We start from the raw sequence: 16,370 nt of genomic DNA on the forward strand, positions 1-16,370 counted from the left end.
GATTTCTGTTATCCCGATCTCAACGTGGACAAGAAAGGCTTTGTTCCACCTTACCCAAGAGGGACAAATACTAGGTGAGACAGATCTGTTTTTCCACAAGGGCACTGTACAAAACAAAGATCACATCCTTTTGCTCTGTTCCAGCCTTCAACGAGCTGCTCCTGTACTCCCGACAAGGCAGGTTTCAAAGACACTGCTACCTACAAATACTCCTAATAGAGTGGCACTGGGATTTCACTGTTGGGGGACATTAAAATAGTCTTTGGTTTCAAATAATCCTGAAAAGGAACTGCAGCATGAGCATACCAGGCTCAAATATATGATACATTCTGAGCTGGTAGCATTCAATTGTAGAGATCTCACCTCCTCTCTGAGTGATTGATGGAAATGAACCACAACAGGATTTGAAGTTGGGAGCTAACAATTGTGAAATATTTGCATTTCAGTTGGCTTTTTATTTTCTCAGTCCTGAACAGCATAGGCTGCTTTTCAGAAGGCAATCCTGAATAAGACTTACTCATATAGGATTTAGAGCATTAGAGGCAGACTGATATGTCTGAAAGACTGGTTGATCTATCATGCTCACAAGCAACATCCAGCACATCTTAGCTTTTTGAACATTCAAACATTGCTCTAAAAAAAGCCTGTTCTAAGTTAAATTATACACTTCTGCATCAAACTGGGAGAGATGTAACAGAGGTGCCAAACCTTTCTGTATCCCTGGAGCTAGTTTGCACCGCATGTGGTTAATTAAAATACAGTGTTTTGTATGAAATTTCAGTGTAAGAAATTTCAGTTATCTTGACCAACAACATATATTGAAATCAGTTTCTGAAAAAAATGACAAAACCTAACAGGAGGAGGAAGGACATACTGAAGTTGAAGAGGTGAGAGACTGCCTGTTACAGTTTGAAACACCAGCCAAGAAACATCGTTTTTCCTTGCTCATCTTTCAGGATGAGAATGTTATGCTAATGGATAAAATCTGCCTATTTTTATGCCAGGGCCAAGCCACTGTAAGAATAATAACAGGACTCACTGGAATAGTGTGTGCCAGGTGTTTTCAGAGATCAGTCGAACTGCGACTGCTGACGTTGATTCTAACTGGACGGAAATATTCATAAGTATTGATTTTGCTCTACCTTTATTGACCTTCTCTCTTCTTCATTGGCTCTAAGACAAAGCAAATATTATTTCCCAACTTTCCCATGCTCTAAATATTCTTCCTATTTGAATAAGAGATATAAGTAGGCATGTGTGGGATTTATCTAGCATCTGGTTCACTTTCGAGATTCTAGCAGACTCTTAGAAAATTTGTAAGTGGCATGGGTTCATTTGAAAAAGGAGGTGGGCCCCTCAGACATTCCAGCATTCCAGAAACTGCTGTCCTTGGTCTCCAGCTTTCTGAATGCACTTGCGAAAAAGTCTTGGCAGGGAACGTGCATATATACCACTCCCATCTCAAGGAACTGTTTGCAGGACAAGTTGGGGCAGAGCTAGTCTTGTCCTGCCAAGGACTCCTCCAGGTCTCTCTTGGCAGTCAAACACTGAGAATTGCTAATGACGTAGGCTGGGTTTGCAGTCTCAGCTGAGCTGGATGAAGTAGAGGTATTGGGACACTTGACTGCTGGAGACAAAGCAAATGGACAGCTTGTAGTATAACAAGAATTTGGGTATGTGACCAATTTACATTGTGCCTGAATCTCAGTGGCTTTAATGCTGCTCGTTTCACTTTCAGCTGAAAAAAAGGGCACATTTTTTTAGGATTCAAGTAGGAATGTTCATACATCTGCGTGCTTTACACCACCTGGAATTAGCTGGAATCTAAAACTAAATCAAAACTAGTAGAGATCAAAGGATGATGCTTTTTAACCTTGTATTAACATGTACTTTTAGGAGATGTTTCCTGTTATTTATTTGGCTCATTTTGACATTATCTTTCTGAGCTTTTCTGGTGTATGGAATCTTGGGTGCTACAGGAGGGAGAAGTGATGGGAAAAATAGGTAAAATTAAGGTAGTGAAGATGGACACACTAGATTATTCTGAGTTTTCTTCCAGAAAAGAATCAGTCTTAATTCATAAATGTACACATTGATGAGTAGCTTTTTAAAATGAAAGCAACTGCAAAGGTGTAGAATGACATTGAAAAATCAAAGAAAACAAGATAAACTTACTGAGTAGAAGCTGTACTCTAAAATTTTATGCTTTGCTCCCCAGATATATAAAAAATAATATGATTTCTACTGTATTTGTTATAGGAAAGCTGAATGTGAATCCTTCAGGAAGTGGAAGAAGACTTCTGTCTTAAGCAAAATTCATTTTGCTCTCATACCTACAAGTGCCAAGGTACATGTGTCCTGGTAATCTGGAAAGGAACAGTATTGCTGCACAAGAGAGATGCTGAGTCGTCATCATGTCTTTGGAGCACCTTTTTTATTGGCAGTAATTAGTAATCATTATTAACTGAATTTGGGTTGTGCCGTTTACATCTTTTATGAATAGAGATTTCCTAAGGACTTTTGCCTGACTCTTCCCTTGAAAGTCTGAGGAAAACCTGCTGATTCTCAAGGTTTTCCTGCTTGGATATTTCATGGCTGCAAGCCTGTTTCTCTTTGTCCTTTGTCATTGTGTTTTTATGTGTTTAAATTATTAGTCTTCATGTTTTCTAGTTAGTTTAATGACAAATTTCTGCACCCATTAAGGATGACATGCCTTTATACCTTGCCACACTCTTTATTCAGCTGCCTCTTCATATGTATTTCCATTCAGATGCCATTTATTCCTGAATTAGTATTTCCATTCCAGTACTCTGCAGTTTAGAATCAAAAAATCATAAAATATCCTGAGATGGAAAAGACCCACGAGGTTCATCAAGTCCAACTCCTGGCTCCACACAGGAACACCCAAAATTCAAACCCCGTATCTGAGAATGTTGTCCCAACTCTCCTTGAACTCTTGGTAGTTTGGAGCTGTGACCAGTACCCTGGGGAGCCTGCTCCAGTACCCAGAAACCCTCCAGTGAAGAACCTTTTCCTGATATCCAATCTGAGCCTCCCCTGATGCAACTCCACATGTTCCCTCAGGTCATGTCACCATGTATACTACAGGCCACCTGATCAAGGGGAGACTGTTGACAAGGCTTTCTTGCTTCAGATGTGGGAGACTTCATGCTCACGGACTCTTGTCCTGATGGGGGACTTCAACCATCCGGATATCTCTTGGAAAGACCACAAAACGAACTGCAAGAGGTCCAGGAGGCTCCTGGAATGCACTGATGATAACTTTCTGATCCAGGTATTGGGCAGACTGACCAGAAGTGAAGTGTTGCTGGACCTGTTGCTCACCAATGCGGAGGAAATCATTAAAGGTGTTAAGGTTGGAGGCAACCTGGGCTGCAATGATCATGCCCTGGTTGAGTTCGTGATCTCAATGGATGTGGGCCTGGCAGAGTGTGGCGTCAGGACCCTGAACTTTGGAAGAGCGAACTTAAAGCTGCTCCATGGACTGTTGGCCGAGATCCCCTGGGATGCTATCCTTAAAAACAAAGATGTTGAGGAGAGCTGACTGCTCTTCAAGGACGCCTTCCTGAGAGCACAATAGATCTCCGTACCTCTGAATAAGAAAGCGAGCGGAGGAGGCAGGAAACCAGCATGGCCTAGCAAGGACCTGCTGGGCAAACTGAGGGCGAAGAAAGGTGCGTACAAGCTCTGGAAACAGGGGCATGTCACCTGGCAAGAATACAGAGATGCTGTCCGGACTTGCAGACAAGAGATCAGGAAAGCCAAGGCGCAGGCAGAACTGAATTTGGTGAGGGACGTGAAAAACAATAGGAAGACTTTCTACAGGTACATTGGCCAGAAAAGACAGGTCAAAGAGACTGTACCTCCTTTGGTAACTGTAAAAGAAGAGCTGGCTTCAACAGACAAAAAGAAAGCTGAGATACTGAATGAGTTTTTTGCCTAGGTTTTCACTGGTGGCTAGGATACCAGTACTCTGTGAGAACAGAGCAGGTGGAGACCGCCTCATGAGACAGTGTGTACAAGTCTCTGCTCTGGTAAGTGCAGTGTCGGTGGTCCCTGGCAGGTGGTGGAACCCCCCACTGCCCCCATCCCAGTTCTCTGTTCCCCTGGGCTCCGCTCAGCACTTGAGCCCCTGTTAATCCCCCAGCTCTTGGCTGAGGCTGAAGCTTCCAAGGGTGGTGCTGCCTGCCTAGGGGCTGCACTTTGACAGTGCATGAAATCACCCGCAGGTGGGAGGAGACCCGCAGCGAGTTCCCCACTCCAGCCTAAATTCCAGGATGCAAAGAAAAGCAGTACATCTTTGGTGAGCAGAACTTTTTATTTTCAAGGTGTTCCTGACATATGCTGGCAGCTTTGTGCTCTGTTTGTCTTCTTACACATCTTTCAACAGGAGAAGACGCAGGAAGGCTGATGAAAACGGTGGACCATAATGTGGAGCATCCTGTTGAGGAAAAAAAAAAAGATACGGGGAGCTGGGGTGACCTCCGCCTAGGGAGGGGACCCCCTGCCTGCCGGTGAGATGGGGCTTAGCCCTCGAGTTTTCGAGGGTTCCCCTTGCGTGCGGGTGGAGCTGGGGTGCCCTCCGCCTGGGGAGGGGACCCCGTGCGTGGAGGTGAGATGGGGCTTAGCCCTCGAGTTTTCGAGGGTTCCCCTTGCGTGCGGGTGGAGCTGGGGTGCCCTCCGCCTGGGGAGGGGACCCCCTGCCTGCCGGTGAGATGGGGCTTAGCCCTCGAGTTTTCGAGGGTTCCCCTTGCGTGCGGGTGGAGCTGGGGTGCCCTCCGCCTGGGGAGGGGACCCCGTGCGTGGAGGTGAGATGGGGCTTAGCCCTCGAGTTTTCGAGGGTTCCCCTTGCGTGCGGGTGGAGCTGGGTATCCTCTGCCTCAGGAGTGGACCCCATGTGTGGGTAAAAGCCCCTGGTGGAGGGGTCACTCCCCTGTGTGCGTGTCTGTGGGTACCTGGTGCTTGTTGCATCTTCTGGAACTCTAGCTGCTCTGTAGCTCAGGTAGTCTTACTGCTCTTTCGGCTCTGTCTCTGCTAGCGTCTTCATGCCCATCTGCTGGCTGAGGGCCATGTACAGCTATCCTAGGTTGAGCTTCTGCATGGCCTTGCACTTCCTCTGTAAGATCTCTTGTGTCAGAAGCTCTCTCTGTTCAACTTTGTTTTATCTAGGTAAAAAGAAATATGGACAGACGTTGTTTTCTTGCAACTTCTGTGTTCTGTGGTTCTGCATCTTTCTTTCTGCCCGCTCCCTCCCACATTTATTTTCTTTTAGCTGCCAGTTACTGTCTTGCCACTACTGACAAAAGTATGGTTTTACCACACTTACTTTCACAGGAAGCTGTACGTTTGCAGAAGCTTGCACAGCTTTCCATGAAGAGGAGCGGTGTCACAGCTCCCGAGGAACGCCGGACGGAGATGAGGCTCGGGATCCCCGAGCCGTGCCCCAGCACCGCTTCCTCTCTCGCTCAACCTCGACGGGCGAAGCACACGGGCAGCGACGAGAGCTGCCGATCGCCTTGACGCCGGAGGCGATGCCGGCATTCGGGAGGACGGCAGAGCCCGGGGCTACTCAGCTCGAAGTGCTGCCCGCCCGCCCGGCCCGTTTCCCCAGCTGGCAGCGCGGCGTCGGCTCGGCTCCGGGTGCGGCACGCAGGCGTGCTTAGCGGCGTCATGGCAAGAAAGCCGCTAGCAACGGCACGCGTTCTCACGGGCTGCCTACCGCCACCCGCACAACGCCCGCGCCAGCCGCGCGCCGCCCCGGCAACGGCTTCCTCCCCTCCTCCTCGCGGCTCCTCCTCTGCCTCCCCCCGCTTGGCGGCGGCGGCGATGGAGGCGGCGGCCGCGGCCGGGGCTGCCTGAGGGAGCGAGGAGCTGCGGGCCGGGCCGGGCCGGGGCGGAGCGGGAATGTGCGGGGCAGCGGCCGTCGGGACCTCCCGGGGCTCCGCCCGGAGCTCCGATCTGTGCCGCGCCTTTCAAAGCGGCGTCCGGGGCCCCGGCCTGCGTGCACGGCACCGCGATCCCCGGCTGTGGCCGTTTTGTCCTCCCGTAATATTGGTTTAGCAATAAAGCGACTTTGATGATGACTGTTTAAATAGCGTCATTATTCCCTTAGGGCTAACCCCAGAGGGACTCTTTGTGAGGTTGGGGCTGGACGTGGGGCTGTGAGACGTCTTTCCCAGCCGTAGTGATCCTGTGATTCTACCATTCCTTTTGAAGTGCAGATTTCTCTTTGAAATACCAAACTGTGCCGCAGCAGCTATAGAGAGCGCAGTAACGCTACTCCGTTCAAGGCTGCTCTTCAAGGATGCCTTTCTGAGAGCACCAGAGCTCTCAGGATCCTTGTATTTCTCACGTCCCTGAACCCTGCATCCCTAAACCTCTGCGTGGAGACGGTGGGAGTAAAGCCCCGCCTCCTCCTCCCCCCCCCCACTGTAAGGGCAGAGCAAGTGATGCAGTGTATACTTGCATTTGTACTGGGCTTGATACTGAACACACCTTCAGCTTGGTTCACTTCAGTCAGCTGCTACTTGCAGCCAGCAGCCAGCGCCAGTATTATTTGCAAAAAAACATCCCAGCGAAAGTCCTCCCTTGGGTGGACTCTGGCAGGCAAATGCCAAAACTATGAACGCCACAACTACCGCACAGCAAACCTCCAGCCATCTGTGTGCTTCGTGATGGCATCGGAGAGTCACAGTCATCCCATGACCTCACAGTGGGCCGGGTGCCCACCCACAGCCAGCGAGCCCAGCCCGCATTGAGTCTAGCTGGCAATTGTCGAGGTGTGAACGTCTTCCTGTGGGAGCACGAGGCACTGAGACCTTGCCAGTGCGTGAGATGTCAATGTCTTGCGAGAGGATTGCGAGTCGATCAGGATCCTACCCGAGGAACAGCCTCGCTCAGCCCGCAGTGCCCGGCTGTGGGCTGCCAGTACCACAGAGCCATGCTTTGCACGGAGCCCAGCGAACGGTGGCTGAGTGCTGGAAGAACAGAGCATCTCGGCTGTGAGGAGAGGGCTGGGATGCTCCTCCTGCCACCAAGAGGGCGCGGGGGGATCCGGGCACTGTCAGTAAACTTTGCTGCAGCCTGAAATGGGCGGTAGAGCAGTTGTTGCACCTGTTTCTTTCTGAAAGGTAAACCATAAATTCAGGCTGAGATATACTCCAGGCAGAGTAGAGATGGACCTGCTATGCCAGGAGAGTCTTCCTGTTCCCCAGCACCACCCACTTCGCACCACAGTCGCGGTGCTGGGAAGGGGACGCAAGGCAGCGCGAAGGCTTTTTTTCTCAGGAATAAAGAGGGCCAGGGCTCCAGCAGCTTCTCTTGCTTCTCTGCACCGTGGCTACACCAGCACAAGCACCGGCACGGAGATGAGGACTAAAGCCCCCTTGCATTTCCTGCGGGCTTCGTAGCAGTCCCGTGCTGCGTGCTGGCCGGGCTGGAGCGGGATGGCATCCGTGGGCAATGACAGCACAGCCCGGCGCTGCTGAGGGGCAGCGAGGAGCTCCGTGCCCGAAATGCGACGCATGCTGCCACTGCGCGCTCCGTTCTAAATGCTGAAGGCCGTCGGGCTTTGCAAAGACGCAAAGAGTTTCTCTCTGCGCCAAACGCCTTTTGCGCCTTTGAGCCTTCGGTGAGCCAGTGCGTGTCCGCTCGGGTTGGGAGAAGTCAATTTCCAAGAGGCCTCTGCCGGAGCGTTTTGGTCATTCCAAGGGCGGTGACAAAGCTCCCCCCGTGGCGCTGCTCCATAGTTACTGTAGCTGCTGTGCCGAAGCCAACATGAGAGCTCGCCCTGTGAGGACAGGGGCAAAGTCGGCCCGCCGGCTTTCGGAATGAGGAGAGCCAGGGTCTTTTTGAGAGGAGGCTTTCCTGTGCTTCGTGCAGGCACTCGACGCAGTGTGCCGTGTTTCTGTGGGTTTTTGAACCTCGTGAATGAGCTGTGCTCTTCCTTCAACTGGGACTGCTTGTTTTCCACTCCAGGAGACAGAGCACTATGAATCCGGCCCTGAAAAAGCTCCCAGCGTGCAACCCAGCTGCAATCTTCCCACCATGGATGGAAGACCAGATTTGTCCTTCCGTGATATTGGTTTAGCAGTAAAACAACTTTGATGACGACTATTTAAATGTGTAATTATTCCTTTAAGGCCAGCTCCAGAAGGACACTTTGTGGGAACTTTGGGAGAGCGCGCTTTGCTGCACCTGGAGGCTTTGATATGCAGGCCGAAGTTGAAGGCGCAGCATTGTGTTTGTATACTGAGGGCCGTAGGCATGTCGGGCATGGGTTGGGGCTGGATGTGGGAGTGTGGGATGTCTTTCCTAGCTGTAATGATTCTGTGATTCTACTTTTTGAAGTGCGGATTTACTCTTTGAAATACTGAACTATACCACAGCAGCTAGAGAGAGCACAGTAACGCTACTCTGTTCAGGGCTGCTTTTCAAGGGTGCTTTCTGAGAGCACAATAGCTCTCTATCCCTCTGAATGAGAAAGCGAGGGGAGGAGGCAGGAAACCAGCATGGCTTAGCAAGGACCAGCTGGGCAAACCGAGGGTGAAGAAAGGCACATAAAGGCTTTGGCAATGAGGGCGTGTCTCCTGGGAAGAATACAGGGATGCTGTGTGGACTTACAGATGTGGGATCAGAAAAACCAAGGCACAGGCAGAACTGAACTTGATGAGGGACGTTAAAAACAATAAGAGGACAATCTGCAGGTACATTTGCTGGGAGAGGCAGGCCAAAGCAAGTGTACCTCCTTTGGCAAACATAAAATGAGAGCTGGCTTCCACAAATGGGGAGAAGCCTGAGATACTGAATGAGTTCTTTGCTTAGGTCTTCACTGGCGGTCAGGATTCCAGTACTTCTCACATCCCTGAATCCTGCATCCCTAAACCTCTAGGTGGGGATGGTGGGATTAAATCCCCCTGCCCTCTCCCTCCCCCCTTCCCTTCCACAGAACAAGTCCTAGACTGCCTCACAAGACTGAAATCGTACTATGGGGCTGGATGGCATGCTTCCCAGGATTCTGAAGGAGCTGGCTGAGGTGGGTGCTGAGCCACTCTCCATCATATTTGAAAAGTTGTGGCTGTCAGGTGAAATCCCAGGTGACTGGAAAGAGGGTCACATCATCACTCATACGTAAAAGAAAGGGAGGAAGGAGGACCCTGGGGAACTACAGGCTGGTGAGCCTCACCTTTGTGCCTGGGATGATCATAGATCAGATCCTCCTGGATGATATGCTAGATTGCATGAGAAATGAGCGTGTGATCTGAGACAACCAGCATGGCTTCACCAGGGGAAGGTCATGCCTAAGCAATCTGGTGGCCTTCTATGATGAGGGGACGGTAGTGGTAGACAAAGGTAAGGCAACCGATGTTACTTACCTGGACTTTGACATGGTCTCCCATCACATTCTTATCTCCAAATTGGAGAGATGTGAATTTGACGGGTGGGCCACTCGGTGGAAAATGAATGGGTTGGAAGGCTGCAGACAAAGGGTGGTGATCGATGGTTTAATGTCCAGGTGGGAGCTGGTAGCAAGCGGTGTCCCCCAGGAACTGTCTTGGGAGCAGTGCTCTTTGACTTCTTTGTCAGTGACATCGATGATGGAATTGAGTGCACCCTCAACAAGTTTTGCTGATGACACCAAGCTGAGTGGTGCAGTTGACGCAATGGAAGGAAGGGGTACCATTCAGAGGGACCTCATCAGACTCAAAAGGGGAGCCCAGGTGAATCTAATGAGGTTCAAGACAGCAAAGTGCAAGGTTTTGTGCTTGGGCCAGAGGAACTGTGGGCATATATACAGACAGGGAGGAGCAATCCTTGAGAATAGCCCTGCAGAGAAGGACCTGGGGAGATCTGGTGAATGAAAACCCAAACATGAGCCAGCAGTGTGCTCTTGCAGCTTGGAAAGCAAATGGTATCCTGGGCTCCATCAGAAGAGGAGTGGCCAGCAGGGACAGGGAGGTGATTTGTCCCCCTCCACTCTGCTCTTTTGAGGCCCCATCTGGAAGACTGTGTCCAGGTCTGGAGCCCCCAGTACAGGAAGGACAGGGATCTGTTGGAGAGGGTCCAGAAAAGAGCCATGAAGATGATCAAGGGACTGGAGCAGCTCCCATAAGAAGATAGACTGAGGGAGCTTGTTCAGCCTGGAGAAAAGAAGGCTGCAGGGTGACCTCATTGCAGCAGTGCCTCAAGGGAGCCTACAAACAGGAGGGGAATCAACTCTTTGAAAGGGTTGATAACTGCAGGACAAGGGGAAATGGCTTTAAGTTGAGGGAGGGAAGAATTAGGTTGGATGTCAGGGGGAAATTCTTTACAGAGAGAGTGGTGTGGTGCTGGAACAGGCTGCTCAGAGAGGTTGTAAACACATCCCCAGAGGTGTTCAAGGCCAGACTGGATGGTATCCTGGGCAGCCTGGTCTAGTATTAGATATGGAGTTTGGTGGCCCTGCATGTGGCAGGGAGGTTGGAGCTTGCTGAATGAGGGCCCTTTCAACCCAAACCATTCTATTATTCTATGATGATTCTAAGACCTATCCAGCACTCCCTACTGCATTACCAAGAGGAGCAGGGAAGTGATCATCCGTCTGTACTGAGCTCTGGTGAGGCTGCACCTGGAGTATTGTGCTCTGTTTTGGGCTCCTCACTGCAAAGGATGACATCAAGGCCCTGGAACGTGTCCAGAGAAGGGCAACAAAGCTGGTCAGGTGTCTGGAGCAAAAGTCTTATGAGGAGTGGCTCAGGAAGCTGGCATTGTTAAGTCTGGAGGAGGCGCAGGGGAAACCTTACTGTGCTCTGCACCTACCTGAACGGAGATTGTGGTGAAGTGGGGGTTGGCCTTTTCAACCATGTCACTAGTAGAAGGACTAGAGGAAATGGCCTCAAGCTGCACAAGGGAGATTCAGGTTGGACATTAAGAAATTCTTCTTATTTGAGTGAGTGGTCAGGCACTGGAATGGGCTTCCCAGGGAGGTGATGGAGTCATCATCCCTGGTGGTGTTCAAAAAACATTTAGATGTTGTACTGAGGAACATGGTTTAGTGGGAAATATTGGTGATAGGTGGACAGTTGGACTGGATGATCTTTGATGGTCTTTCCTATCTTTGATGATTCTATGATTCTATGAAATGACACCCCATCTAGTGCTTGATCCGTTACACTCCCTCTCCAAAATGCCTTTCCTTGTGAAAGAATGAAAATACCAAAATCTGGACCTGGTCCTTAAATGGGGATGACACCCTGATGTGCCCACTGGCCCTCTTGTGTAGCCTGCCCACCGCATCAGGCCATGAGCTCTGCTTCCTGCAGCATTTCAGAACCCAGAACATCTCCCGTTTTGTGTTGTTTTGTGCCTAAACCTGAGCACAAGGACACTGTCAGTATACCAGGAGGAGGAAATTCTCTGGGGTTTATGTCCTACAGTGGGATTTCGTCAATTTGCAGTGAATCATGTTGCATGTGACAGGAGCTGATTTGACTCCACAGTGACATTTTCTTATTTCCCTTCCCTCATATATAGCAATGCCATACTGAGAGCTGAGAGAACAGAGCAAATGAAATCAGGACAAAAGTAAGTGGTTTTTCTCTGTATCAATGTAATTAGTAAACTAAGGGTTTACTAGTCCCTAGAAGCCAGAAAATGCAAAAAATGCCCATTTCCTTACAGAAAAAATCTGCCATGCTGTGCTCAGAGTAAAACAAATTTCATGTGTTCATTGTTCCTTGTGGCAGGCTGGGAAGACCATGCTGCTATGGCAATGTCTGCATGCCACAGTTTGTTTCTAGAGCCTTACAGAGAAGAGGCATCAGTTACAAGATGGACCACAAGAAGCCTGCCATGAGATTGGCTTTCTTGAACACGGAAGTGAATATATGCTGTTTCCTATGTCTTTAGCATGTAGAAGTAAAGTGTGCACAAAGGCCAGCTACATGTAAAAACCCTGTGTGCTTTTGGTCTGGATTAATAGGCACCTAATACCTGAAGCTGTGAGTGGATGCCTAGTGAGATTTTCAGAAATGCGTATCTCTAACTCCTGCAGAATTCACCACAGTGAAAAACTGGAGGTACACGCATATTTCAAAAAGAAAAGGCATGCAATGAGAAGCTGAAATGCTTCATTCACTTAATTTTTTTTTCAAAAAAAAAAAAAAAAAAGAAGAAGAAGAAGAAGAAGAAGAGATGAGGTAATTACAGGGTATTTAAGTACTTCCTCTAGGGGGAAATTCAGAACTCTCAAAGTCTTTTCCATTCAAGAAAAAGGCAGAACAAAAATCAAAATTCGGAAGCAGAATCATGTAAACTTCCATCTGAGAAACAAAACATTTCTATACAATGTCTTGTGTTTCTATTTAAAAATAAATGAATACATTTTTAACAGCAAGAAGGTTTATTCATCAAGTCAAGTAGCAAATTCTTCTTCCCTTGACACCTACAAATGAGGTCTGTCTGCTTTCCGTATTATGCCTTTTAGTCAAACTCACGTTATTCAGATCCCTATATATAGGGGAGCAAGACTCTATGGAATATACTGTGCAGGCAGTAAGAGCAGATGATGCAATTGTCCATTTTGGCCTACTGCAATAATTTTAAAAGGCTTGCATGACTTTGAAGGAGTATCACTTTGTAATTAATCTGAGGTGAAAGTGCTACAGCATCACTTTGGCAAAAGAGCTCCAAACCAGGCTCAACTGTACTGAAGACTCACAAAGGCAGATTGTGTTCTCAATATTGGATGGTAAAACACTTTTGGACTAGAAAGACTTGTGAAAAAATGCTTTTTTGCACCTTTTACTGAAGTTCTAAGTGAAAGTGCAACACGATATGCTTAATGGACTCAAGTGATGCTGTTACAGAGGACATTTTGGAGTAACACTGTGCACAGGTATTCTGGCTCTGGCCATTGAGCACTAATACAATTTCATGGATATAGATTTCCTATCAGTGTATCACCACAGAAAACTTTCTTTAATGTGGCACTATGAAAGCCAGTTATGCTTAGTTATGCTAAGCTTGGGCTTTAAGAAAACCAGGAATACTGGAAGACTTGCTAGAGAAGACAAACATTTGCAACACTTGTGGTTATGGGGCCATTCACTGACATCTGAGACAGAACTGAACCTCATCTCTCTCACAGTGTGTACCTTTCTCCTTGACTGGTTTGGTATATTTTGGAAAAACCTGAGAAAGTTATGGTACCTTCTGTACCTCACATCTCACTGTGGTTGTTCTGCACTTCAGGTGTACTTCCACTATCTGCACAAGGCCCCCTCCCTATCCCTCTCCACCTTCCACTCCTTCTCCCCTTCTCCCTCTCCTTCTCTATCTCCCTCTGTCTCCTTCTCTCTCCCTTCCTCCACCACTCTCTCTGTCTCTGCCTCTCTCTCCTTCTCCCTCTCCCGCACTGTCTCACCCTTCCTCCCTCACTCTCCTTGTCCCTCTCCCTCTCATTCCCTCCATCTCTGTCCCTCTGTCCCTCTCTCCCCCTCACCCCCTTTCTATCTCTCTCTCCCTGCTTTTTCCTCTCTCTGTCTCTCTTCCTGTCCTTCTCCCCTTCTCCCATTCCCTCACTATCTCCCTCTCCCTTCTACTCTCTTTCTCTGCAAGTCATGCTTAGGCTCCTGTACAGGAACCATCCGGATAGGGAAGGCAAAGCAGCAAGAAGGCCCTGGAGGCTCAGCTGCTGGCAAAATGCCAGAAGGCAGTCAGGAGTCCTAAGCAAATCTTCTACAGGATCTTCCCCACTGTGACACTACCAGGTGTCACTGTTTAACAAACCAGTCCACTGGCAGGGTACCTTCTGCCCCTGAGTGACAGGCAATTGCGATCCCTTGGCTTTGCTCTCCCTATGCTGTTGCCTAACACCTGCAAGGCATGCTCCAGCACAATAATGGTAGTACAAGGACTTTGATTCAACTGTTAGACCATAGCGGATAATTTGGTGAACGAGACAGCCCTTGTCATACCAATATAGGACAGGAGTTTCTGCTTTCACTTGACAGTGACAGCAGCAGTGGCATGAGCAGGTGCAGCCTGTTGCCCGTGGCTTCTCTTCCTCCTCTTGGTCGTCTTCCTTTTGGAGGGTGAGGCCATCCGCTGGCTTTACGGGACAGCCGTGCCACGGTGCCGGAAACCGCACCCGGAACCGAGCCGACGCCGCGCTGCCAGCTGGGGAAACGGGCCGGGCGGGCGGGCAGGACTTCGAGCCGAGTAGCCCCGGGCTCTGCCGTCCTCCCGAGTGCCGGCACCGCCTCCGGCGTCAAGGCGATCGGCAGCTCTCGCCGCTGCCCGTCTGCTTCGCCCGTCGAGGTTGAGCGAGAGAGGAAGCGGTGCTGGGGCACGGCTCGGGGATCCCGAGCCTCATCTCCGTCCGGCGTTCCTCGGGAGCTGTGACACCGCTCCTCGTCATGGAAAGCTGTGCAACCTTTTGCAAACGTACAGCTTCCTGTGAAAGTAAGTGCGGTGACTTCATAATTTTGTCAGTAGTGGGAAGATTGTGACTGAGAGCTAATAGAAAATGAAAATGGGAGAGAGCGGGCAGAAAGAAAGATGCAGAACCGCAGAACACAGAAGTTGGTAGAAAATAACTTGTGCTTATATTTCTTTTTACCTAGATAGAACAGAGTTGAACAGAGAGAGCTTGTGAAACAAGAGATCTTGCAGACAAAGTGCAAGGCCAGGCAGAAGCTCAGTCCAGGACAGCAGTACATGGCCCTCAGCCAGCAGATGGGCATGAAGATGCTAGCAGAGACAACGCCGAAGGAGCAGCAAGACCACCAGCGCTACGGAGCAGCTAGAGTTCCGGAAGATGCAACAAGCACCAGGTACCCACAAACACGCACTCAGGGGCGAGACCCCTTCACCAGGGGCTCTTCCCCACGCACAGGGCCTCTTCCTCAGCTGGATGGCATCCCACTTCCACCCCCACACAAGGGGAACCCTCGAAAACTCGAGGGCTAAGCCCCATCTCATCTGCACGCATGGTGTCCCCTCCTCAGGCAGCAAAACACCCTTCTTCCCGCATCCTTTTTTTTTTTTCCTCAACAGGAAGCTCCACATTATGGTCCACCGTTTTCATCAGCCTCCCTTCTTCTCCTGTTGAAGGATGTTTAAGAAGACAAACCGAGCACAAAGCTGCCAGCATATGTGCAGGAACACCTTGAAAATAAAAAGTTCTGCTCAGCAGAGATGTACTGCTCTTCTTTGCACCCTGGAATTCAGGCTGGACTGTGGGAGGGCACTGCGGGTCTCCCCCCACCTGCAGGAGATTTCATGCACTCTCCAAGTGCAGCCCCCAGCCATGCAGCACCATCCTGGGAAGCCTCAGCCTCAGCCAAGAGCTGGGGGACAATTAGGGGCTGAAGAGCTGAGCGGGGCCCTGGGGAACAGTGAACTGAGATGGGGGCAGTGGGGGCTTCCACCACGTGCCGGATCCCACCGACACTGTGCTTAGCAGAATTGAGAACTTCACACCGTTGGGCAGCTTCTGCCATTTCTTGCTCACAACCTCCAGCAGCACCCAGCTGCATCACTGCACCTTCCCTGCCAGTGGAGGAGGGCAGGTAAGATGCAGCAGCCCCAAGGATGCCGTGTCCCCAGGCAGCCCCTACCCTCGCAGGAGCAGGGAGGTGCCTCACAGCAGGAAGCAGCACCAGGACCCCAACTGTTGTTAGGAAGGAAGTGCTGCTGGCATCCCAGCACCCCTGCGCCACTGCTCCCCATACCTCTCTGTTCCCATCGTAGCCACTCCATTCTCACTGTTCTGTGTTGTGTACCCACACAGTGTCCTTCTGGAGTTTACTCTAGAGAAAGAATTACGCATTTATACAATCATTATCACTGTACTGCATTTTGCATCCCACTTGTTCCTAAGTCCAGGCTCCAGAGTTGACCAAAATGAGGCTATATCCATCCTGCATCAGGAAAAACACTCTACAATAGTCATCCCTCCCTCACCTGCATGCTAACAACTGAATAATGCACAAAGGTGGGAGAAACACCCAATGTGTTCCTGCTTTGTTTCTGTGCTAGCTTCAGCTGTCGAAGTCTAAGAAGTGATTGGTCCATTTTATTCACATTGCATACAATTTCTTTGGAAGACTGGTAAATACAAGTCTGTTCTCTGCCTAACAGAGTTCTGAGATGCGGAATAGTTCTGGGTAAGAATGATTACCCCATGAAGGACGGTAAGTACTCACATGCCCACCTCTCAAGCCTGTCCAGGTCTCTCAGCATGGCATCCTTTTCTTCCATTGCGTCAACTGCACCATTGAGCTTGATGTCATCAGCAAACTTGCCAAGGGTGCACTTGATCCCACTGCCTATGTCATTGATAAAGATGCTGAACAGCACCGGTACTG

General features: G+C 49.7%; 2 long non-coding RNA genes across 5 annotated transcripts; both read left to right on the forward strand.

Annotated features, from left to right (window-relative positions):
- Positions 1 to 1,284: 1,284 nt before the first annotated feature.
- LOC146545427 (uncharacterized) lies at positions 1,285 to 6,101 on the forward strand. 4 transcript variants are annotated; one of them, XR_014886076.1, is made up of 5 exons: positions 1,285 to 1,673; positions 2,260 to 3,846; positions 3,965 to 4,055; positions 4,251 to 4,324; positions 4,412 to 6,101. It is a non-coding gene; the product is annotated as an uncharacterized LOC146545427 (long non-coding RNA). The 4 variants fall into 4 exon arrangements; XR_014886077.1 differs by having other exon boundaries at positions 1,317 to 1,673; positions 2,260 to 2,347; positions 3,155 to 4,055; XR_014886073.1 differs by having other exon boundaries at positions 1,344 to 1,673; positions 2,260 to 2,347; positions 3,085 to 4,055.
- Positions 6,102 to 14,137: 8,036 nt separating this feature from the next.
- Positions 14,138 to 15,212, forward strand: LOC146545428 (uncharacterized). Its single transcript, XR_014886078.1, has 3 exons — positions 14,138 to 14,463; positions 14,625 to 14,834; positions 15,058 to 15,212. It is a non-coding gene; the product is annotated as an uncharacterized LOC146545428 (long non-coding RNA).
- Positions 15,213 to 16,370: the final 1,158 nt, after the last annotated feature.

Source organism: Meleagris gallopavo, chromosome 1 (assembly GCF_905368555.1).
Source record: "Meleagris gallopavo chromosome 1, MGAL_WU_HG_1.1, whole genome shotgun sequence".
In the NCBI taxonomy this organism is placed as follows: domain Eukaryota; kingdom Metazoa; phylum Chordata; class Aves; order Galliformes; family Phasianidae; genus Meleagris; species Meleagris gallopavo.